Below are 24,777 nucleotides of genomic sequence, written 5' to 3'. Positions count from 1 at the left end.
GCCCACCTGCCCTGCTCCCTGCCCCCTAGATACCTGACCGTCATCTCTTTGGGGATTGTCGTAACAGAGTCCTCCCTGGTGTCCCTGCTTGGCCCTCGCCCCCTGCAGTCTGTTCTCCACCTTTGATCAGAGCGAACCTGTTAGAGGGACTTCAGGTCACCCCAGTCCCCTGCGCGGGGCCCGCCATCTCCCCACCCCGCTCCGTGCCGAAGCCCTTTCCACGCTGGACGCGGCCCGCCTCACTCTGGCTCCCTCCGCCCCAGTCTCTCTCCTACTTGTCTTTCATGCTCACTCTGCTCCTGTTGCACAGGCTTCCTGCTCTTCCCAGGAGGAGCCGCAGGGTCCACATTTGCTCTGCACTCCCCGCTCGTCCCCCAGATGCCCACCCGCCTTGCTCCAATGTCGCCTTCCACCTGCTCTCTATACAACCACAGCCCCTCCCTCCAGGACCACCTCTGCCCCCTCCCAGCTCCATTTTTCACAGGACACTCACTGCCTCCTTACTGCTTTATGCTTTCCATATGACTTAAAGCTGGATTCTTCCAGAAGCTGACCCTGAGACTGGGTGTCATCAGCAGTATCAGGAGGCGATCCCAGGGAGCTCTGGCAGGAGACCACGGAAGGGAGACGGAAGGAGGGTTATCACACTGACCCTGCTGGGGTCCTGAGCAGGTGACCACCATGGGACACCAGGCTCAGTCCTACTGGCTGCCCTGGTAGACGGATTGGAACAGGCCCCAGAGGGGATGCGCTGAGGGTGACTCAGCCGGGGAATGCTGCACCAGCTGCCTTCTGCGTTCGCAGGAGGCTGCTTCCCAGGATGTCAGCTCCCAGCCACGCGGGCCCCTGCAGCTGAAGGCCTCAGAAGGAGAGGCTCAGGGGCAGTAAGAAGCCACCACGGGGCAAAAATGGTGAGGAACGAGGGGGTATGCAGCCCCACTGTGTGCTGTGCTCACTGTCCTGGGCTGTCACTCGTTGTTGACTGTCTCCCTCTGTAGATCACGAGCTCCCGAAGCCTGGGTCTTTATCTGTTCTCTGCTGCATCTCCAGGGACCTCAGCTGTGTCTGGCACATAGTTGGTCCTCCTGACATATGTGCAGAAGGAATGAGTGAAGGCTCAGAGATCTGCCTCTTAGGCTGTAGCGCAAGAGATTGAGAACCCTTAAACATCCCCGGTTCTAGACCGGATGATCTGACTCTGTCATTTCGCAGACCTTCCTCCCGTTGCTTTCGTGGCTGGTTCTGAAGCTGCTGCCATCTGTGGCCAAGTCTGCTTTGCCAACAGCAGCGGCGCTGCAGAGGGGCTTGGACCCGCTGATAGAAGCTCCTGTTCCAGCGGGTGCTTGGCTGACGCCCTGTGATGATGTCACAGCCACAGATCCTGATGGCAGTCGTGATGGTAACGGTCCCAGCTACCCCAGCCATCTCGCTTGATGGGGTGACCAAGGGCCCACAGATTGCTCCTGAGTGCGCCTCTCTAGTGACAGATGATTCTGAAACCAGCCCGTCTGGTTTGATCCGGAGAAGAAAACAACAACTATATGTATTTTTCCTTTTTCCTTTTGGCGGAGAAGTTGCAGTCATCTAGAAATCATTTCAAGGTCATCCAAATGCCTGAGGCCCCGCGGACACGGACTCCTGAGCATCGTCTCCATCCTTGAAGGACAAGGTTCCATCTCTGCATCTCCAACACCAGCGCAGGGCCTGGCACGAGGCAGAGCTCAAAGCAGGGAGTGTCTGTTGACTGCCCAGGCGAGGTCAGACAGGAGCCGGCCCACTGGCCTGTAGGACGTCCCACAGAATGGGTGAGTGTGACTGTTTCCCGATAGATGAAGGCCGGGATTTCTGCAGAGGGAGGCTGTGCCCAGCTCATCTCAGGGAGGGAGCCTCATAATGTCCGCTCATCTGTCATTGGGATGTCAGGTTTGAGTCCTTGGTTAAGGTGGTGTTCACCAGATGTCTCTGTTGTAAAGGATCCTTTTCCCCTTTGTAATCGCTAAGTAACATACAGGGTGATACTTGGGGATCTTGTGTTCCCCAAAATGCTTTCCCCCAATGGTTTTGGTGCCCACTGATGGTCTGCACCTGAGTCAATTATTACGTTTTTCTAATTCTATCATTCCTTACGCATATCAGCTGGCATTATTCAGAAAGAATTGTCCCTGGCCTCAATCACTGTGAACTCATAGATTTTTAGAAAAATATTCAGTGTGTTCCTATCCATTTACATACATTTTTTTTATGCTCAAATAGTTTTACATTGTCCAGGGGAAGCCTTTTGTCATAGCTTCTGACCTGTTCCCATCATCTCTGAGCACTTCCTGCATTCATGGTACAAAGCGACTGTCTGGAATCTTCAAAAAGTCAACACTATACAAGACCAAATGACGGCACACTGTTCCACATTAAAGAGAATGAAAGAATCGTGACAACCAAATGCAGTGCGTGATCCGAAATGAAAAAAAACCCACTAAATTTGGACTGTCAGATTATATTACTGTGTCAACGTTAACTGTCTTGAGTGTGAAAATGGTATTGATATCATGTAAGAAAATGTCTTTTTCCGTAGGAGATACACACTGCAGTGTTTAGAAATGAAATATGATCTCTGCACCATTGTCTCAAATCATTTAGCCAGAAAAGGAAAACTGCACACACACACACACACACACACACACACACACACACACACACACACACATATACTATAATGCCCACGGAGAGAGATGACCCACACGTGGCCTGGTATTGCCAGCTGGTGAATCTAGGTGAAGATTATGTGAATATTCACTGTATTACTCTAAACTTTTCTATAGGTTTGACATTAAAACAAAATAAGTTGGGAGAAAGAAAATAAAACATACCAAAAAGAAAAAATTCAGAACGGTTGGAATTGTGGTCAGGACGGTGGGCGGCTGGACTGCAGCCCCCGTGTCCCAGGCTCAGGCTGATGCTACGACATGAGGAACTGGCCAGTTTTTTTTTTTAACCTCCCAAGGATAACATCTAGACAGATTTGAAGAACAATTCTCTCTCTTATTCAAGAGAAAGAGCTAATGAGGAAAAGAGGGAGGGAGTGAAGCACTAAAGGCAGGAGTTTGTTAATCCAACGTCTGAGCAGCCTCTCCTGTTAGTTCATTCCTCCTACATTATTTATGTAACTCCAATGACAACCTTTAAAAGACCAGAGAATCAAGACGTAGAGAAGTCAGAAGCCTGTTTCCTAGTAAAAACCCATCATCTCAGATAAAGGTGCCAGTGAAGAAGTGTGATTAAACCAACTGGTCATAAGGAGGAAGGATCAAAAGCGAACCTGAACACAGAGATTTTTAAATTCCGACTGCAGTTTATCTGTTTTTCAAAGAAATCTTTGTAGCAGGAAGGGTTGAGTCCTTTGGGCTGGAACATCAGTGGAGGCACCCGGACCTCTCACCTAGGCTGAACCTTGGCCCCCAAGGATGAGTCTGGGAAAGCCGGTATCGTCTCCTGGGCTTGATACACCGTTTGTGATCAGGTAGCTCCTCCCCTTCGCTTCACAGCAGGAAAGGAAGCCAGTGGGGACGTGGCCTGCCGGGGTGAGCCCATGGATGGGCGATGGGTCTGGTTTGGGTGGCCTCCGGACCACTGCCCAGTGCTGCATGGGACTCAAAACTCCATGAGCAGAAACTAAGGGACTTCCTCCTTCATTTGAAAAGCTCCTAAGGCTGTTAGGACTCACGCAGTTTCTGCTTTCTACTGTATTACAATGTAGTGGCCGGCGTGTGAGAATGAGGATGTTTCTATTTGGGGTGAACGGTGGGGATATGCTCCACCTTTCCCCCGGCCCCGCCCCCGCTCCAGGCCACCCGCAGCTGCAGAAGGAAAGGACACGCTCCCCTAACCAGCCTCCCGTGAAGACACTCCCTGATTGCGCTCTGGGAGAGAGAGAAACAAATTAGCCAATCATGGCAGCTCTGCTAAGGACTTCACATTCACGCAATTTGCTGTCTGCTTCCCACATGGACAAAGAAACAGAGAGGGACCAAATCAACATCTCAGAAAGAAAACATATCTTTGATGAGTGAATTAAAACGAAAGATCTCTTGATTATTGAAAGCATGTGAGGTGATTCTCACTCCAAGGTCAAAATCCAGCAGCACCTTTGCAAACCAAAGTTTCTGTCATTCCGTCAGGAAAATATTCATTCAGGGCATATGACATGTCAGGTGTGACATGAAAAAATCTGTGGAAAGTAGAACAAGGAGGATCTTAATCAAATCGTCCGATGTGGCAGATCTGACCCCTCTGTCCACACCTCCTGGTGGCTGGTGTGTCTTGAGATCCAGGCGACAACAGTCCGGGGAGGAGACGGACGCCGTGTGTGAAAGCAGACTGAGCAGGCAGAGCCGGTTTGCAGGCTATTGAAGCTTCACAAGGCGGTGGGTCCGACTGTGTGTGTTTTTTTAAATAAATTTATTTATTTAATCTTGGCTGCTCTGGTTCTTCGTTGCTGAGCGCGGGCTTTCTCTAGTTGCAGCGAGCGGGGGCTACTCTTCCTTGCGGTGCGTGAGCTTCTCATTGCGGTGGCTTCTCTTTTTGCCGAGCACGGGCTCTAGGCACGCAGGCTTAGTAGTTGTGGCACGTGGGCTCAATAGTTGTGGCTCACAGGCTCTAGAGTGCAGGCTCAGTAGTTGTGGCTCACGGGCTTAGTTGCTCCGTGGCATGTGGGATCTTCCCGGACCAGGGCTCGAACCTGTGTCCCCTGCATTGGCAGACGGATTTGTAACGACTGTACCACGAGGGAAGTCCGCCGACTGTGTTTTTGAAGCTCCTTTCTGAGGTTATGTCGTCTTGAGTGGCTCCGGTCCTCCCCTCCCCCCATCATAGTCCTGGACTGGGTGGAGTGACTGACCACTGGCTAGACTGGGGTCCAGAAGAGGTTTGGCTTTTGGGGTGGGGTGAACAGTCCAGGGAGCTGGTGGGGTGTGTGGTCAGTCTCCCTGCTGGCTCAGGTGCGGTTACATGGTGCTCCCTGGGAACGTGACACTTAGGGCGCACTGCCACCGACAGCTTGGGGGGCAGGTGACCAGAGGAGCCCCACCCCCACCTGCTTCTCTGCCACGGTGACGACACGGCATGGGTTGGGATCTGTTGCTTGAACTGGAGTGAGGTACTGAATCTTCACTCTCGTCTGTTTTTTGTGTGTGCTTGGCCCTCAGAGGACAGGCCTATTTATTAAAAACTAGCACCGCCTTTTCTCGATTGATAGGTGAATTCAACTAGAGTCATAGGTCTGAGATCTTTGAACAGCTTAGCGTCTGATTGCTCCTGAGGTAAATCATTTCAGCACCCGGGACAGCTCCTGATGCATAGTGAGCCCTCAAGGCACATCCGTGTACGGACTGAATATATGTCCTGGAACAAGGCCGTGGGTTGCTTAGCAGACAGACGTTGAGGAGCAGAATTTAGTTTCATTTATTCTAGGAGAAGCCTTTAGTTCAGAAGAGGTGGTTGAGAGCAGGAACTCTGACTGTGCCAATTACTAGCTGGGCAGCCTTCCTGTGCCTCAGTATCCTTACCTGTAAATGGGGATAATAGCACCAGTATCCATGGTGCGGAAGATTGAGCAATTCAACATGGGTAGGTTACTGAGAATAGCGCTTGGCCGAAAGTAAATCCCAGATACATATTTGTTAAATTACAAAACATTTGCTATGAAGCTTTGATACCTAATTTAATTGGATTTGCCTCAAATGGCTTTTTATCTGTTTGGATTGTCCTCAGCTAATAAAGACCTCATGTCATTACATGTGGTCTTTGCGGGGAAAGAAACACACTGTGGTGTCATGAGAGGAGCTTCGGGGGAACTGACCTGGTCCCTGGGCCAGGATGCGGGGATAATGACAGACACAGAAGAATCCCTCAAGGAGGTGACATTTCATCTGAGACATGACAGGTGAGCTGCAGGTAACTAGGTGAGGAATTGGGGTGGGGGTGGGGAAACATTCCAGGAGGAGGGGACAGCATGTGCAAAGGCCCCGAGGTGCTGGGAGCCTGGTATGTCCAAGGCCGGGACCCAGTGAACACAGAGGTGAGTGGTGGGAGGTGGGACTGGTGAGGGGCAGGGGCCTGGGAGTTTGGGCTCCATCCTAAGGGCTGTGGGCAGCTTCTGGAAGGTTTGAAGCAGGGGTGTGACTGGGGTCATATTTGCCTCTTCGGATGTTTCCAGTTGTAACGGGAAGTTCTCCTTGTCTAGGGCTGTTCTTTTCCACCTCATTCCCCACCACAGCCTGCTTCATGGCTCAGAACCTGGGTGGGATGGCAGACCTCAGTTTTAGGACCTTGGTCACAACTCAGGAGAAAATCAGAGAGATGGTCAGGAAATATGCAGAAAGGAGCTCTGGCGTGGCCAGCAGGGATCTCAGAGTCAGTCAGCAATGTATCTTGTTCTGGGACTGAGCCTGACGCAGGGCTTTGAGGAGAAGCCTCAGGACCACCTGGAATCACAGGGACCATGGTTGGGGGGACCGGCGAAAGGGTCAGAATGGAAGCCCCCAGCTTTGGGAGTGTCGGCTGGCGAGCACCAGCTGGCCGGGAGGTTTAGATCCCACTAAACTGCAGGTCTGCATGGGGAGCAGGGAGACACAGGTGCATCTCTGTGCAAATACCTTCAGTGCCCATGCTTTACATCCCTGCAAAGTGTAAAATTATTAAAATTCCTCGAGCAGATAAACCCAAGCCTCTCTGTTTCATCTGTGCTTATTGTGGTCTGGATTAACTATTTCATCAATTAGCACAAGTAGCATTTGGAGTAAAAAAACAGAGAATTAACTAAAAATAGGTGAAGCAGTGGAATTCCATCACAAGGACGTTTATGAATAATTAACGGACCGACGCAGGGCTGTTTGTCAGCGACACCCTCCCCCTCAGCCTGTCGCTTTTCCCTTCATGGCACAGGCAAGACTTTGTTTTCTAGCATGAAGAGTCTCTTAATTAAATCTCATTTGTCAAGAGGCGAGATGTATTTGTGTTTCCTCCGGCTCCCATTGTTATAAACTTTGCAATGTTTTTTCTGAAAAATGCTCCATTTCGGCTTGAAAGAGCTGAGTTGTTGCTTTTTCTCTCTTCCACTGTAAAGAGGAAACGCTACAAGTTCTTTGCCGGGTAATCAGTTATCCTCCTTAAAGGATCCCTGAAGTCATCATCTGAAAATTACAGCTTCTGGAAAACAATGAAACGCCCACTTTAGCATATTGTCACGTCAGAGTGATTTTGCCCCCCCTCAGGGTCATAAAGCCTGTCAGTTATGTTCATGGCCTCTGGCTGTAGATGTGGTCACTTCTGCCTGCCACTTCTGGGGTTTCGATGTTGATGCTGTATCTCTCTTAGCTTCTCAGAAGCCCTGTAATGATGCCCCAATTAGTAACGCATCCTTCTCTTTCTCCATCTCACTCTAGTTGCTCTAATTTATGTCTCTCGACAGTACTCCCACCATGTGTGTCATCTGCACCTCTGTGTGGAGTAGGAAGGTCTCAAGCTCAAGGTCCCTGGCGGGTAAACAACAATCAAAACAATTTCAAGTTCACGGACATCCTCTGCAATCAACATCAACTGCTCCATCAGGAAAACAGGACCTCGTATTGTTGGTGAGTAGCAGGTAGTTCACGAGCTCGTCAGCATGACCCACGGCCCCTGATCTGTATCAATATGAAACAAGAACGCATTTAAGAGGTGTCAGGAAAACATGGCACGTGCCCCCCTCCCATTTGACATCGATTCATTCATGTATGAAACTGAGTCTTTGTGATGGTGAAGCATTAAGGATCCTCTGTGGTCAGATTAATATCATGGAACCAGAGGGCGGAAGCAGGTTATTAAATGTCCCCTACTTTGTCTTCCTTCCAACGGGCAGAAGAAAACAAACAGAAGACTTAGATGCAAATGTGGATTTATGTCCAAGGATTCACGAAAGCAGCATAGACTGAGAAAGGGAAAGCAGGGTAGATGCCCCAGATAATTCAGGTTAAAAAGACTTTTATTGGAAGCATCATAGTCATCCAGGCGCAGCTTGTATCTATAGATTCTGCCATAGGTTATCCATCCTTCTTGTAGAAGAACCTCAGGGTTCATGCCAACATTCAGTGGAAATGTCGAAGCATCATTGAAATTCCTTGAGCCAAGGGCAGGTGTTCAGGTCCCAGGCCTGCTACCACCTGTGGTTTCACTTCCCTGCCAGACTGCGGAATTTTTCAAACAACTCACTTCCGCGCATCTCAGTTCTCCCATTGAGTCCAGGCCACTGCTTCACAGTAGGAATGAGGACGCACAGTGTTAAATTGTTATTTATACAGCTCATTCGTCTGTTCTTTAATGAGCTTGGGGAGTCATGTTAAAGAAGTGGGGGCCTGTCTGCTGACCAAAGGTCCCACACTGGGCGGCAGATCCGTCCTCGAAGGGAGATGGGGGCAGTGCGTGTCCCCATCCTGGACCAGACTGGAGATGGTCACCAGGGGGCTGAGGTTACATCCCAGGCTTGTCCTCTGGCCAGCAGTGCGTGTGTGAACAGACCAGACCTTGGAATCAAGGTGAACCAGACCCCTGAATCTAGAAAATAAAATCTGTAAAGTGGGAAGAACACTGAACTGCACTGATTCTAAGGTGCACCCTTTTCACATGTTAATATCTCTTGAATCTGGTTGTGTCACATAATCGATGGAGTCTCACTGTTGCATTGTAATTCAGTTGTCAATGTTTTCTTTCTTAGTGGCACATAAAACAATGATGCGTTATCTGGTCAGTTTTGTCTTTGATGTGTGAAATGCAGTGTCATCTGACAGTGACCAACGATCATGAAGGTCAAGTGTAACAACACGGGGTGGAGAGACATTTGCAAATTATAAAATGCTGCTCGGTCGTTCGCCCCGGCTCTGCCTGGAGAGCGTCCTTGGCAGACGTGCCTCCTCTCCAGGTTCAAGTTCCTCATTCTTTCACCGAGGACAGTGGACTGGACCCGTGATGTTGAAATTTGTTCTGCTGGGTGATGTCTTGAAAAACCTAAGGGCAAGGAGCACGACCCACTTTGAGCAAAGTTCTCCTGGAAGGAAAGGAGATGAAAGCCCCGGATGAGATGTCTCCGAGGCACCTTCCAGACTGACATTCTAGGGTGCGTGAGGGTCTCCCTGAGGACTTGAGGAGAGGGGGGCCGGCAGATGCTGGCACTGCACACCCTGGGACACCACTCACGCCCACCACAGTGGGAACGGGGCCCCCTGGAGGTGTGCAGGGAACAAACCACGTGATCACATCTGCTGGCCTCAGTGCTGCTCTTGAGGGAATGCGGAGAGAGGCCCTGAAAACGTGCTGCTCGGCACGTGAGGGGCCTTAAGGAGATGGGCCACCGCGGAGCAAGTGGAAATCTGACGACGACACTGTTTCCCAAGAAAGGTCGGCAGCGAGACGTGTGTGTGTGTTGACTGGGTCTACACAGGGCAAATGCGGCAAGTAATTTGTTCCTCATCAATCTCACTGTGAGCAATTTAAGGGACGGTCTGCCCAGCTGGGCCCCTGGAGGCAGGTGTTTCCACGAAACTCACTGTTCCGACCCCCGCACCCCTGGGCACCGACCGTAGCGCTGGAGCCGCCGTGGGGACCCAAAGCGTGCGGATGACTTGATTGGAAGCATTTGGCCCCATTAGCCCCAACTTCTGGTGTGCTGCTTGCGGAGACGGTAGCTTTTTAATTTTCTAAATGAAAAATCGTTTTTACTATGAAAGTGATAAATATTCATTGTAAAAAGAAATAACCCCCGAGTACAGCCTTGTAGCATTTCAGTTGGAGTCAAGAGTCCCGAGAGCTGCCTTTTCCATAAAGGTCCACCATGTGTCCCCTGCCCCCCGGTGCCCCTATAGGGGAAGCTCACATGAGCCCGGCACCCAAGGCTCACCGTGGTCCTGTCCCAAGTGGCACAGGGATCATTTCTGGCTGCCCACAATTGAATCCCCTCGCTGAAGCTCCAGTCGTCCTTTTGGGAATCACTCCTCCCCCAGGTAGGAGGGGTGCGGGGTAGCCCCTGGTGACACGTCCCATCACGAAAGCTAAGGGTCGAGGTCCTCCCTCTCCACCCGGCTTTCCTGAGGGGTGGGCGCTGGTCTAAGTCTGGCCCCTACACGCTCTTTCCTGAACTCTGTTTTGAGCAAGTGACGGAAAAAAGAGGGATCGGAGGAGGTCACTTTCCCAGGCAGCGTCCTGATCAGCCCGTTCTGGTGCGAGATGCTCTTTCTTAGCCCCACGGAGTCCTGTGGTTTCCGCCTGGTTCTCTGCGTCTCTTCTAGTCTGTGGGGCTCAAGATCCCGCAGGGAAAGCCCACTGTGCTCACGTCACCCACGTGGGTCACTATGGCTTCCAGCCAAGAGCCTTGACTGCCCCACAGCCCGTCTGGCCATCCGGGTGAGAACACTCTCGCCACCCACCCTCCTGCTGCCAGAAGAAACGGTAACCCTCCGGTGCCACCTCTTACCAGCATCCCTCCACTGAAACTACAATCCTGAGTCGGGGAAACATTTCACCCCCTTTTTAATGAGTGGGCTCTTGGGGGGCACGCTTGGGGGGCAGAAGAGCTAGTGTTCTTACTGTGAGAGTCTTTCTCCTTTCATGATAATTGAAATTCATAAGGTTCATCAGAGGCCATTAATTTTACTTTTGTGGGAAGAGAAGCACCCAGACCAACCTCCAGAAGGATTTCTTTCACCAGCCAATCAAATTCTATGCAATTTGAGCAAGAGATTGCATCTGCAGTGCGCCTAGCCGACTTTCAATAACATAAGAATTAAAGAATAATTTTATTCGCTCTCTTACCTCCCCTCCACCCCCAGGGAATTGCAGAGCTTGAGAAATTGAGCTCTGGGGATGACTTCCATGATTAATACCACACACTTGTATAGAGATGGTATGTGAACGAGCCTGGCTACTCCAAACCAGACTGATCCATGATTTTCTTGGTCTTCGTTTGAATCAGAATTCTTGGTGTTAAATGAAGAATCTCCATTCAGATTGGCTTGAACAAACAAACAAATGAAAAACAAAAAAGAATTAACGGCTCATGTAACTGAAGAGTTCCGAGGCACACTGACCTCAGGTATGGCTGTATCCAGGTGCTCACAAAATGTTGGCTGGACTCAGTTTCTCTGCATCTCTCAAGTCTAATGTTCTTTGGTGCTGCCTTCATTTGCAGGCAGAAGTCCAGGCTTACCTTCTCCCGGCTGAGCCATCCCAGAGGAAAGGGAGCTCTCCCCACCCCCATTTCCGTTCATACCAGACCAACCCTTTGATTGAATTTCATTTGAACAGTTATTCTCATGTGCTCCTCCTTGAACCAATTGCAGTGGCTAGGGAGAAGCAGATACTGATGAACCAGGCCTGGGTCATGTCCACTCTGACCCCAGAGACTAAAAGATGGGGAGAGGTGGCTTTTCCAAAGGGGAATCAGGAACCAGAAGAAGGAGTGACAGATGCGGGTGAACCAAACTATAAAGTCCGAACACTCATCCTGTCTCTCTTATTGCTCATAAGGCATGTGTCTGTGGTGCCCCCTCGATCTGGAGGACTCAGCCCTATCCTCTCCTACTCCTGGCTCCAAGCCTGCCTTCCCTGAACACAGGTTTCAGAGAATGGGGGCTGAAGGAACAACAGTGCCCCCTACCAGACACCCTGCAATTGTCCCTTCTCTGAGCGGCCCACCACAGGCAGCTCTTCACCCTCCAAGGCCATGGCACACTCTTCCTGACCGTTTCTGGGAACAATAGGGTCTTTGAGACCCATGTAAGGGTGACACGGTGTGGCTGGAATGAAGACCAACTTGGGGGCTAGGTCACCCCTGCAGAAGTGTGGCCATTGAGCGGGCTTTCATGGAGCCCAGAGGTGAAATACACAGGCTCTGGAGTCAGATCTCGTGGGTCTGCCAGTTACATCTCTGTGATCTCGAACTTAAGTTCTGCCTCCATTTCTTCACCTGTAAAATAGGTCTGATAATAATATCGACCTCCAAGTGTGGTTGTGAGGATTAAATGAGCTAGTGTGTGTCCCTATAGCACACAGTTAGTGCTCAGTGAATGTTACCTGCCACCAACACCATCTGATCACACATTTCCCCGAGAGAGTTAGGATTTACATCCATTTCCAGGATTGGAAGCCTGTGACACAAAGCACTCGGCACCTCTCACGAACACCTCCCTTTGTGCCATCTCTAAATCACCAATGTTAGGAATAAAGGAGAAAAAAATAGATTAATGACCACCTAGTGCACAGTGAAAGCATGTTTGGTGGCTTCCCAGCCGGGCATAAAAGAAGGGAGCTAATGTGCCAGGTATGGGACAAGGGTTCTACCTGTGCTATTTCCTTTACTATTATGTCAACGTGTGTGGTAGGTATCATACCAATTTTATGGATGAGGAAACTAAAGTCCAGGTGAATGAAATAATTTGCCCAAAGTCACACAGCAAATATCAGAGCTGGGATTTGAACCCATGGCAGTCTGATTCCAAAACCCATGTAGTTTTAACTCTACCTCATTCTTTAGAGGAATGGAAGGGACACCAAGGGCACTCCATCTCTCTGGTGGATAATGGGCCACTGGATGATCAAGTAGTGTCCATATTTTTATTAAGAAACTCATTTCAAGAGAACATTTCTAAGGCATTCATTACTTTTAATCAGTATTTTGCAGTAATTAGGAACCATTTTTGATGAATAGGGAACGTGAGTCAACTCTCGATGGCTCAAGGAGATTCAGGTCTGATCCCAGCCCTGAAGCCTGCATAGGTGAGCGGGTCCCGCCCCGGCTGACTCGGCAGAAGAGCTGCAGCTGGACAATGGAGCCGCTCTGACGCACAAGGGAGCTGGTCAGCAAAGGGTGTGTCTGCCACCTGAGAGCACCGCCCCTTGGTGGTGTTTCTCAGATCCTGCGTTGGGAGGTGGCGTTTCCCACCCGAGAGCCCCACCTGCTGAGAGGTCTGTGTCCATGTGGCTGTGTCCTCACAGGCACAGAGTAGTACGTGTTGAAAAGCATTTGTGCAAGTCCGATTTAATGTGCTTTGTTGTTCTTTAATTTGCGGAGAATTCATTGCCGGGACCTGCTAGTCCTGGGTTCCACCTTCTCAGGGTTGGATGGACCCGCCTTCGAACCAATGAGGAAACCAAGTCGCTGCCTGACTGAGTGTCATTTGTGCCCCAGCAGCTCCCTCTGACGAGGAACTCCAGCACTTGGAGAAGAATTGCGTCAGTGACCCAGAGTGTGGACAGGAGCTTCTCTGACCAGAATCCAAACCCGCTCCCTGATGGGAGGCCAAGGATTTCAGCTCTGGTGCTTGGTCGCCCAGAGTGGGGACGCCCGTCAGCATGTGGCCAGTGGGCACCCCGGAGACACCCCTCTCGCCCATTCCAGCCTCTCGAGGTCGGGGCTCCTGTGGACACAGGCTCCACTACTGTGCACTGTGACAGGTGCTCCCGAGCGCCGTGTCCTCCTGGCGCCCGTCTTCTGACACCTCATCAGTCCCTCTGGGAGCCAGGCCTTGCTGACTGCTTCGCCCTGGAGGCCGGTCCCGGAGCCTATTTCACGGCTCATTCAAAAGGAAAGCGAGGAGGCCTTTTCCATTTCATCTGTTAAATGATTTAATTCACGAGGGACTTGGTCACCACGGATCCCAGCACGGCCCGGTTCCCGGGTCTCATGGAACCGCACCAACCGCACCAAGCTCTGCGCTGGGCCCCAGCAGAAGCCGCGCGGCCGGGCCCTGGGGGACATTGGGCCCCAGCAGAAGCCGCGCGGCCGGGCCCTGGGGGACACCTGGTCGGGGGACTGGGGCTGGGAGGGGAGGGCAGCAGAGTGTGTCTGATCGTTCGATGCAGCTGACGTGTGAAGTGACACCCACAGTGATGGGATCCAATCCCCCCTGAAGGTGGGGCCCCATGGAAACACATCTGATAAATGTCTACTTAAATATTACGAGGCAGCATTATTCCCGGAGCAGTTTTAGCCCCAGACGACTATCAAGCTCCTGACCTCGTTCACGCCCACGTTCACAGGCGTCACCGCCCCTCCCCTTCCCACAACCTCCTGCTCCTTGTGGGGGTCGTGAGGACAGCCTGGCCAGCCCTCAGGTCACAACAGGTGACACAGGGCGTGAGCGGGAGAGCGGGGGCTGGTCTGCTGGAGGGAGAGTCGAGGCAGGGGAACAGAAGCCACGACCTGAGTCAACACACCGAGGCCTGAGTGGTGGCCCCGCCCGGCCTGTCCCACGGTCCCCAAGGTCCCCATGGTGGTCTCCCAATGGGGGTCCCTCCTGAAGCTCTTGATGAGGGTGTTGAGGTCCTGGGGTTCCTTGGAGGTGCTCCGTCATCCGAGATGTGCCAGGAAGGCCCCTTGGGGGCCTGAAGACTCGGGAACCTGTCCTGGTGAAAGGTGGTGGTTGAGTCACTCGGGATCTGAGGTTGCAGGTTGGATTCTGAGGCCAGGACAAGAGGAACTGACTAGAAGGAAACGGGGGAGCAGAGAACCGGGCCTCGGAGGAGCCAGGGCGTCCTTGGGGTCTGGGCCGCAGGAGGAGACGGGCAGACAGGTAGGAATCGAGGTGAATTAGATCCTCCGAGGACGATGGACGGGCCCTTATCCATAGGAGGGAACAGGGCCAGAGCGCCAACGCCCACTCCAGGAGCTGGTCCCCAGCCAGATTCTACCCCCTACAACCTTGTCAGGGACCCGTTGAGTAAAGCAGGTCAAAGCTGGTGGGACCTCAGGGGTCATTTCATCACAGTTCTCATCCCATAGGCAGCAGCAGCAGCCCTGAGGCCCAGGCGTGACGTGGCCTGGGCAGGTAGCAGGAGCAGAAGCGGCACTAGAGTCCTGGTCACTCCTGGGTGGCCCAACCCCCTGAATGCTACACCGTGGTCCTCCCGAGACAGAGGAGGGCGTTCAGCCTCTGAACCAACAGTAACACAATCATGTTGTGTCCTAAAGGAGAAACAAGAAAAAGCAAGTAATTGCTGTATTCCATCGTTACTGGGGCTTCAATGAAGACAGATTCAAAAGGAGGAAAGGTAACATTTTTATTGAAGTACAGAAAAGCCCAAGGGGGTGTGGGAAGCTAATTGGGCCACCCTTCCGTCTTCACGGCTATCTTCACATCAGGCCACATCTAACTAACCCCCCGGGATGACGGTAAATGCTACTTGCAGGCCCTCAAAGAATTGGTAATTTCCATGTCACTTTATAAATCCTCAAAGTGTATGTACACTTGTTTCCTCCAGCCATTCATTTCACAAATGTTTATTGAACACCTACTGTGTGTTGGACCCTGAACGGGGCTGGGGGTTGTTCAGCAGTGAGCGAGGCAGGAAGGTCCCCCTCCAAACGGAGCTGATGTCCTCATGGGGGTTCAGCGAGAACAAGCAAGTGCATGAAGGAGTGAACCAGAGAAAGTCAGGGAGCGATGAGCGCGTTGAGGAATCGAAACCACGGCGAGTGATTGGGGGAGGGGGCGTCACGCCGGATCCCGAGGTGGGGAGCGGGCTCTCTGCGGAGCTGGATGTGAGCTGAGCCCCAGACGATGAAGAGGAGCTGCCTGGGGAGGTCTGGGCGGGGAGGGCTCAGGCAGAGCGGAGCGGGAGCAAGATGCCGCAGCCTCTAAATCGGCAGCACGTGGCTCTGGGGCAGCAGCCGCCGCGCAGCTGGCCCTGCTGTTCCGCCCGTGTCTCTGCCCCTGTGCACGGAGGGCGTCACCGTGACGGCCAGTTTGCTGCCAACTCAGGCCCCGGGCACGAGGCCGTCCCACTGGATAACTGTATTTCTTAATCTCTCCCTTCAGCAAATGGAGAGACGTGGACTCTGGAACTTCGCCCCTTTAATCAACAAGTTCTTCCAGGTCTCAGGGGTTTGTCCTTCAGGTATGATTTTCTTCATTCATTCATGCATTCACTCACTCATTCCACAGATGTTTATGAAGTGTCCGCTGCGTGTCTGACCTGTTCTGAGCACTGGGAACAAAGCCGTGAACAAGACGGAAAGATCCCTCCCTACAGGATCTGTACGTCCTAACACAGCGGGACGAACGCCGACGTCAACTGGTAAAAGGGATGGTGTCAGTGCTGGTCCGTGCTTTGGCGAGAAGTGAAGCAGGGAGGGGGACCCTGAGTGTGGAGGATGCAGTAGGGGTGTTATTTTTAAAGTGGGGTGAGGGAGGCCCCCTGAGAAAGCGACAGAGAGGGAGCAGCCCTAAGACTACCTGGGGGAGGAGGTTTCGTGCAAAGGCCCTGGGGTGGGCGTGGAGCTGGACCTCCAGGCTCAGCAAGGCGGTCAGTATAACCAGACAGGAGAGAGGAAGGGGTCGAGGGGAAGGGGAGTCAGAGCGGTGAGGAGGGGCCGAGTCAGAAAGGCCCCAAGGTGGGTGTAAGGACTTGGCTTCTACGCTGAGTCAGGGGAAAGCAGAGGGTTTAGATCAGAGGAGTGACAGCATCTGGCTTCTTAATTTCTGCCACCGTTGTCTCAGTAGAACTCACTTCTTGAACGAGACTTGGCTTTAGCTGTCCCAGAGCCCCCGGGCTGGGCTCCGGCGTGGCGGCTGACACACCCACTCCGGGGCCCGCTCTGCCCGGGTCTCTCGTTTGTGGCATTTCTCACGTTCACCCCCTCCCGAGTCTGGCCCGCCTATGAGCCTCATTACACCTGGCACAGAGAACGAGGCTCAGCAAACGGCTCAGGAAGCATCTTTTTAAAGGTTAATGGTCACTGGAGAGGGAAGGGAGGGCCACTGAGCATCTACGCCTCTTTGATGATGTGGATTTTCCAGTTAAGTGAAAATGAGAGTCACGTCTCCTTACAGGTACCTGGTCTGATTACCAAGCAGCCAAGGAGGCCTCGGGGTGTCTTGGAGGCTGGAACCAGCAGCCCGGGGTGAGCTACGAGCGCTTTACATGAGCTGCTCCCAGGTGAGAGGTCGGGGTCAGGCCCCCCCAGCCCCCCGCCGGCTCCACCCAGGTGAGCCCTGAGCTGCTCCCAGGTGAGCCCTGTGTGTGTGGAGAGGCGGATCTGGAGGATCCCACGCTCAGGCCGGTAAGCTCCGGGAGGGCAGGGATCGGGTCTCTTCTCGGATTCATGGCGCATGGTGCCTGGCTCCTCTGACCACTGGGAGGGGACAGGCGAGGCCAGAGGCTGGAGACGGCGGTGGCCGTGAAGGTAGGAACTCCAAGGGCTCGGGGAGGAGGTGGAGGTGCCGCTGGGGTGAGGCTGGGGCAGGTGTGGGGGGGGGCAGGCTAGGGGCGGCCCCATGTCGTTACCTTCTCCCCTGCATCTTTGGGTTAGAAATACCTCGTTGGGTGCAGAAGGCGTTGATTAGGAAGGACTTTCCCCTCCCTACAATAGAGGCTCCTGTGACCATCTTGCTTTACAAAAAGTATTTCACAGATGGACGTGTGAATGAATAAATGAACGAATGAATGAGAATCAGCTGGTCTGATTCTCAGTAGATGTAGAAGCAAATTATGGCCACTTGACGCAGGAGGATATTCAAGGGAACTGGCTCTTTCCTGAGGACAAGGGCGGGCTATTTCCTGTCCGGGCCTCAGTTTCCCTGTGGGTAAAATGAAAGGGTATCTAAGTAATCTTAAAGGACATCTCAGGAGATAAGCACGAGAGACTAGGCTGTGTGTCTTGCAACGTCCTAAAGGGAACGTGGGGAAAATCCTATTACTCAGCGGTGGGAGGGGCACCCACTGGGACTCTCACCTGGAGCAGGTGGGCCTTGGAATCCTTCCTCATTGGTTTCTTCCCTCACCTTGGCCTCCCGGCCCCTGCCTGACTCTCCAACCCCACCTTTCTACCAAGTAGGTTAGAGCCTCAGTGAGCATGACAGGGACCTCAAATTACAGTGGCTTCAATAAGACAGTTTATTTCTTTTTTGCATGAAATCCAAGCCCGTAGGGTGATTCTTCTCTGTAGTTTTCAGGGTCTCAGGCTCCTTCCACCTTGCTGCTCTGTCACCCTTGGGGTGTGGCTTCTCCCACAAGGTGGATCACATCCCAGTGTCTGGCCAGCAGGGAGGGGCAGAGGGGACAGATGGGCACAAGCCTTCCCTTTAAGGGTGGGGCCCACCAGCTGAGCACACAGTTCTCTTTCCCACTGGCCACAGCCCAGTCGCATGACCACCCCTGACTGCAAAGGGGGCTGAGAAGTGCAGTCTTCATTCTGCCCGGCTGTGTGCCCAGGAAGCAGGCTGTTACTGGGAGGGGACAGTGGATGCTGGGAGACAGTATCCCAGTTGGCTCACACTGCTCCGGCCTGCGGTGACCAACTGTCCTGCTTTGCTGAGGCATTTCTCTGGACACAGAACTTGCAGTGCTAGACCTGGGATAGTCATAGGAGGAATTGTCCACGCTGACTTCTTTTCTTATCCCCAAACGGGCCCAGCACGTTCCTGCCTCAGGGCCTTTGCATGTGCTGTTACCTCTGTCTGGAACACACTTTCCACAACTCTTTCCATTCAGAAAGGATTACTGGGTGCCCACCTCATGTATGAGCCGCTGTTCTAAACACTACATGCCAGGCGCAGAGTGAAAATTCCAACCATGCTTTTAACATAACAAGGATAATTCTTTCTACTCCTCCCTGGTCACTTTTGTTTCCAAATCTCCGTGGCTTAGTAATTTTTATTACCTGCAGCTCAGAAAGGAACACCTCCTTCCCTAAGGCTCTGGCTGGGCTCTCACACAGTCTGATAAATCTTATGTTAATAATAACCCGAAAGAAGAACATGTATTAACTTCTAAGATCATGATCTGGGAGACAAGGATTTTGAAGAGATGTGTAAGACTAATCAAAGGCAATGTGGGGTGGAGAAAGTTTTATTAAATAGAACCACACCTCTTGGGTGGGTTCATTGGTACAGTCTTTCCGGAGGGCAGTGTGGCACTATATGTAGCAACTGCAACTGCAAATGCACAACTTCGGGCCCCAAAGTCCATTTATAGGAATTTATCCCAATGAAATAATGAGAAAAATATGCAAAGGTGGATCTCTAAGGACTCCTGCAAGAGGAAAAAGTATAAAAGCCTAAATGTCTGAGGCTGGGAAGCACGGATTGCTCTCCTCTGCCCTGACACCAACAGGCGCTTCAGATGAGAAACGGAGGCAGAGAGAGTTTAAGCAACTTACCCAAGGTCACACAGCAGGCAGTGGCAGAGCTGGATTTGAACCAGGGAGGTGACTCCAGAGCCCATACTGTTCCCCAGTCGGCTCTGCCACCTCCTGGGCCGCAAAAGGGAATGAGAACGTCTTCCCGGGAATAATATCGAGATTTCTCTGGGAGGTGAGAGGATGGCGCAGGACCCGGAAGTCTGAAGTGTGGGACCTGGACCCAGGCTGTGGGACCCAGAACACCCAGAGCAGGCGGGAGGCCTGTGGTGGCCAAGAGTGCTGGCTGTCCCCAGGTGGCCAGGGTGGAACAGCTCCGCTAGCCCCTTCCCGGGGTGAGGGCTGTGTTGTTTGCTCCCTCCTAATCCTCCAAGCCTGCAGCCCAGCCCCAGGCCTCCAAACCCAAGACCACCCAGTTGAGACTGGAAGGAAACCTTCCCTTGTAAGTGGAATCAGGTGAAATCTGGCTGTAAATTAGTCTCAGAAACCAAAAGGCTGTGTGACAAGCATGGCCAGTGTGGCTGTCACCGTCAGCTGCATGGAAATGATGGAGATGAGAGGGACAGCGTCTGTCCAGAGGGGAGCTAGAGGAGGGAATGTCGTGGACGATGGAAGGAGGACAGGCCTGCCCCCAGCAGACATGTCGTCTGCAGAGAACTGGCCCGGGACGGGGAGATGCCCCCGCGGTGGGCAGCATGTGGTTTGAGGCCGGAACGTCGGACGCACAGGAGCGATTGGTGGTCTCCTGGGAGCTGGGGGGGGGGCATCTTGGCCAGGTGGTGGGCTCCTCAGAGGCTCAGCCCCTTTGTGTGTGGGGGTGATGGCCCTCTGCCCTGTCCTTCTGAAGGTGGCCATAAGGGAGGGAAGCCAAAGAGCTCAGCGTTGGACAGGCTGGGAAGCGAATCCCACTTCCCACCAGGCCAGTGACTCTGAGCCTCAGTTTCTCCAGCTGTCGAGTGGGGCTAATATCAACCTATATGGACTGCCTGCTGGTGCGAGGCCCTAGTTAAGCATCTTTAATTCCTAGGGGCAGCCTCATTTACAGCTGAGAAAACAGAGGCACAGAGAGGTTAAGTTACTTACCTGGGGTCACACAGATGCTATCTGTGGTTAGGACTCCAGACTAGCGGGGATCAAATGGAGCCCTCGGCACCGTGCTGGTGGCCTGGCAGGTGCTCGGGAACGTCAGGTGCTGTTTGCGATCCTATCAGTGCTGCTGCCACCAAGAGTGCCAGGAGTGAGACCACCGTATCTGCCTCTGAGGGCCGTCGCGAGCAGGAAGCGAGGTGACGCACGTAGGACCCAGGGCACTGGCTGCGGCCAAGTCAGCTGCCGGCGACCCCGTGGCAGCAGCAGGAGCAGCTCTGGCTGAGGGTGTTGCGGCAGCTTCTGCCTGTCCTCCGGGCCGAGGGCTTGCCTGCCTGCTCCTCGGAGCCTGGTCCCCAGTGCGGGTCCGGGGGGTGGTCTGGGGTTCTTGGGAAGGGGCGGGTGGGCCCAGCTTAGGCCTCCCTCGGGGGCCTGTCCGCCACAGCCATGCTGGGGGGCTGCTCCTGGTGGGCTCGGGAGGATGCCGGGCTGAGCGGCCACAGGCCAAGTTCCTGCCGTCCGGCCTGTGCCCCCAACCCCAGCCCCCCGGACTTGCAGGCTGCTGGGCAAACACTGGAGGGGGTGACTTCTCAGGCTCTAGTGGGCACGGCCCTCCTCCTGCCCCCCTCCCCGGCCTCACTGTGGGACAAAGGGCATCTGGTCCAACACACCCACCACGGGATGTTTCCTGGTACAGAGTTTATCAAATTGCAGGTTGTGATGCATGAGTGGGTCTTGAAATCTATTTAGAGGGCGGAGCCCTGCGCTTAAACTCTGCAATAGACCAGAATAGAATAGATGAGGAAATATCAGAGCGCGTGGTGTGCACTGAAGGGGTGTCTGGGGAAACTTCTGCCTGGTTTTCACATAAATAGGCGTGTGTGTAACACCGTGTGACATGTGTTTCTTACTGCGGTTGCGTTAAAAAATGGTTGACAGACTGTCTCATGGCCTTCGTGGCACACAAAGTGTGACACTTGTGTGAGTAAGTGTGACACTTAGTCACGCCGGGGCCCAGCAGGTCTGCGCTCTGTTGATTTTGGGGAGGAGACTGTAAGGCCGGGAGCATGAAGGTGGGAGAGAACGGGTCTCCCAGGGCTGGTGCAGCGATGATTCCCGGGCCGCCCCCGCTCCTTCCCGCCCTGGCTAAGCCGCTCTGCCCCGTTGTCACTTCTCTGCAGCCCGTGTCCCCGCGTTCTGCTCTTCCCAGCGCCCATCAGGTCAGATGTTACCACGGTGACTTCCGGCTCTTGTTTCTCTTCTGTGAGCCTCCCTGGAGCGCCGGCTCCCCCAGCACGGGAGCCCGTTTCCCGATGCACCCCAGCTCGAGCCCAGCGTGGTGCACAGTAGGGACTCACCTGTTGGGAGGATGTCTGGGGTGGGGGGAGGTCTGCCGCGCAGGGGTGAGCCCCAGAGAGCAGCACGACAGGAGGAGGGGCTCCTCTTTCCGAAAGTCCCCGAGTCCCCTGGCCCCGCCCACCACGGGCCCCCTGCCTGGCTTCCTGCAGCCGCCCCTGCGTCGCCCCTGAGGGTTCCAGCTGCCAGGCTGGGCTGTGTGGGAGCCCCAGAGACCGGAGGGGCTGGAAATGAACGCCCCGGGGGGCCCAGGCCTGATGGAGTTGGGGCCGCGCCCGGCTCTCTTGGCTGCGGTGCCTGTTTGTGCTGCGCGCTCCCCAGCGGGACGGGCCTCTTGTTTCCCACGGACGTAACTTGCTGGAGGTGGGCACACGCCCCTTCCCAAGAACCTCAGGCCCATCTTCTGACTGCGCTCTGGGGCTGGACTCCACGGGCTGCAGACACCCCTCGGCTGGTTGCCAGAGGAACAGGCAGAATGCTCATCGCCCCCTTCCCTGTCTGGTCTCCCCGCCCCACACGCCCGAGTGGTAATGTTTGTGATCAGCCCCCAGAGGAAATCCTTGGACTTGAAGCCTTGCCTCGGGGTCGGCTTCTGGAGAAACCAAAACAGAGACAGAGGATGGAGGGCTTTCTTGTGGTCTGTGTTTACATTCTGTGCATGTGATGCGTGTATATATGTATTTTCCCTGAGTTGGGGTGGATTTGCAAGACCAAGAAATGGGTTCAAACCGGTGTCGAGGGTTTGATGTGGCAGGCGGCAAGGATGCGGTTCCCCTCCCATCATCATAACGGGGCGGGGGAGGGGATTGCAGGACAAAGAAGGCCGCTGTGAGGGAAAATGGGGGGGAGGCAAGGACGGTGAATGGAGGGGGGAGAGGAAGGAGAAAAGGGGGGATGGGTGCCCGTGAGAGAGAGGAGGGAGCGAGGGGGGTCTTGATGGGGCCAGAGGAGCAGCTTCCTCGGTGCTGAGTCAGCAGCCGCCCTGACTCAGAAACTCGAATTGTCCATCCAGTGACCCCTCAGGCCTCACGGTCTCTGTTAGAACATGAAAGGTGTCCAGCAGATCCTTGGGGCCATTCAGTTTTCATCCCGTATGTGTGGGGCTGTGCGTGCGAACTTACACACATGCACAATCACACACACACGTGCCCTGTCTCACCCCTACACACTCGCCGCTCAGACAGCAAGTCAGTGTCATTAAAATGCCAGGCCATGCCTCTGCCTCCTCGCAGAGCCCACGTGACCCTGCTGATCAGAGGAGGCCACGAGTCCGGAGGGTGAGCCCTGGCATCGGTCCACTGCTCTCCATGGCAACCTGGCTGATACCTGTTTGTAAGTTTAAAAGCTCCAGGACTACAGGAGCTCTCACGTTACTTCACGCAGATCAGCTGTTCCCTATTCAGTGCTCTCACTGTTAGGCGAGGCGGCGGGGCACAAAATTGGCATGTGCTCTGTGTGCGTGTGTGTGTGTGTGTGTGTGTGTGTGTGTGTGTGTGTGTGTGTGTGTGGGAGTGAGTCTGGCGCACAGTTGAGATGAGGGGCTGGGGGCAAAATAGCATTAAAAACGCAGTCAGTAGTAATTGGATTATAGTTGTTGATTGCATTCAAAGTACTTAACACAGTGTATTAATCCTAAAGATATATTACATCCAGTGAATTCTGAAGTGTGTCACTGATAGAACATGGGCTGTAAGAAGAAAGAACACCCTTGCAAACCTGATCAAATCTCCCATGCAGTGCTGAAGTCGCTGGTGGACAGAGGGATTAACATCCAAGTAGGTGATGTGGGAGAAAATAGGAACATGCCCATCAGACGGGTTGGCAGTGACGCTGGGGGTCAGGACAACGGAAGACCCAGGACCCACGTGGCGGGACTCCAGGCTCTGCGTCCCCCGCCCTCTGGGTGTGGGACGAGGTGGGCGAGGTGGGAGGTGGGGTGGGGGAAAGCAGTGGAGATGGAGAAAGCTGGAGAGAAACGGCCACGTCTGGTTCCTCCGTCTGCAGCAGGTCTGAAAGCCAGTGTCCCCACGGGCCCAGCAGTTAACAAAGGAGTGAAGAGGGCTAGACCAGCCACCAGCCCGCACTTCCTGAGGGATTCCCGCCCGCCAGACGCGGTCCAAGCCGGTTCCGGACGCTGACTCAGCCAGTCCCCCAGCCCTGCGGTGTGATTTCGTTACCGTTTCCCTGTAGTAGGGGAAGGACCCGGGGAGGGACCCAGCAAGCGGCCTGTGGACAATGCGGCACAGGGGTTTGGGTGGCAGATCCTCGGTCTCCATGTGGGGACGATCGGGGGAGGGGTGGAATCGGTGGCAAACTGTGGAGCACGAGCCTGTCTAAAGGGGCTGCTGCCCCGGCCTCGGTGCCACCGCAAGCTACCAGGGGAGGACTTGGGCGCAGGGTGGCGCCGTGTCCTGACACCTGAAGAGAATCAAAGCATCAGATGCTCAAGTGAAATCTCAGGTTTTTCACGTGTTGACATCGGCTTCACATTTTTCAACAAGCACCAGGAGGGACGCACTCGACACATCTGCTGCTGGTTTGGGTCCACAGTGTGACCTCTGACTCCCTGAGAGAAAATCCTTCTGGAAAGTCGTGAGCATCAGGTGAGTGTGGCGCTGGGCTGGCTGGTGTGAGAGGAGGGCTCTTCCCCCGAGACCTTGTCACGTTCAGGGGGCGCCGCCCACCGAGCTGGTGCTGCTTGGGGCGGCGCCTGTTTCGCTCCCCCTGGGTGGCCGAGGAGGGCTCTCTGCAGGGAAGGTGGGGCGGGGCTCGGGGTTACAGGGACCTGACAGGGCCTGACGCAGCTCACACTCCCGGAGTGGACAGTCACCTCCACTTTCCCGGGGTTGCCCCGGCGGCCGGAAGGTCGGGCAATGCTGGGCCTGTATTTCCACGTGGCTTCCACGCTGGAGATGGGCTCATCCTGTGGGCCGTGCCCCTCCCCCAGCCTCTGCGGGGAGTCCCCTGACCCCCAGGCCTGTAGGCATTTGCATCTGTAGCCCCGCCCCCATGCAAACCCCCTCTCTGCCCCCCAGGCCAGGGCAGGGTTTAGGACATTGTCCTCCTGCCTCTATGTGGGCAGAGTGACCGCCCCCCAGCTTGGGTGGAGGCCCCATAACAGCCGTCCCCCCACACTGGCATCTCTCCTGAAAGGGTCACTTTAAGAACGCCAGCTGGCA

The 24,777-nt window shown here is 54.0% G+C and overlaps 2 long non-coding RNA genes across 6 annotated transcripts; both read left to right on the top strand.

Annotated features, from left to right (window-relative positions):
* The first annotated feature begins 998 nt into the window (after positions 1-998).
* Positions 999-16,010, top strand: LOC138842353 (uncharacterized). Of its 3 annotated transcripts, none has more exons than XR_011376758.1 (4): positions 999-1,805; positions 5,764-5,935; positions 7,463-7,625; positions 15,963-16,010. It is a non-coding gene; the product is annotated as an uncharacterized lncRNA (long non-coding RNA). The 3 variants fall into 3 exon arrangements; XR_011376757.1 differs by lacking the exon at positions 15,963-16,010 and adding an exon at positions 9,888-9,967; XR_011376756.1 differs by lacking the exon at positions 15,963-16,010 and having other exon boundaries at positions 1,003-1,805; positions 7,463-9,595.
* Positions 16,011-22,531: 6,521 nt separating this feature from the next.
* LOC132593521 (uncharacterized) lies at positions 22,532-24,224 on the top strand. Of its 3 annotated transcripts, XR_011376751.1 has the most exons (4): positions 22,532-22,930; positions 23,237-23,373; positions 23,603-23,760; positions 24,100-24,224. It is a non-coding gene; the product is annotated as an uncharacterized lncRNA (long non-coding RNA). The 3 variants fall into 3 exon arrangements; XR_011376752.1 differs by lacking the exon at positions 22,532-22,930 and having other exon boundaries at positions 23,119-23,373; positions 23,606-23,760; XR_009559120.1 differs by lacking the exon at positions 22,532-22,930 and having other exon boundaries at positions 23,119-23,373.
* The last annotated feature ends 553 nt before the right edge of the window (positions 24,225-24,777 follow it).

Source organism: Globicephala melas, chromosome 15 (assembly GCF_963455315.2).
Source record: "Globicephala melas chromosome 15, mGloMel1.2, whole genome shotgun sequence".
Taxonomy (NCBI): Eukaryota; Metazoa; Chordata; class Mammalia; order Artiodactyla; family Delphinidae; genus Globicephala; species Globicephala melas.
The sequence above is the reverse complement of the archived record's forward strand: the minus strand, read 5'-3'. Positions and strand labels throughout refer to the sequence as shown.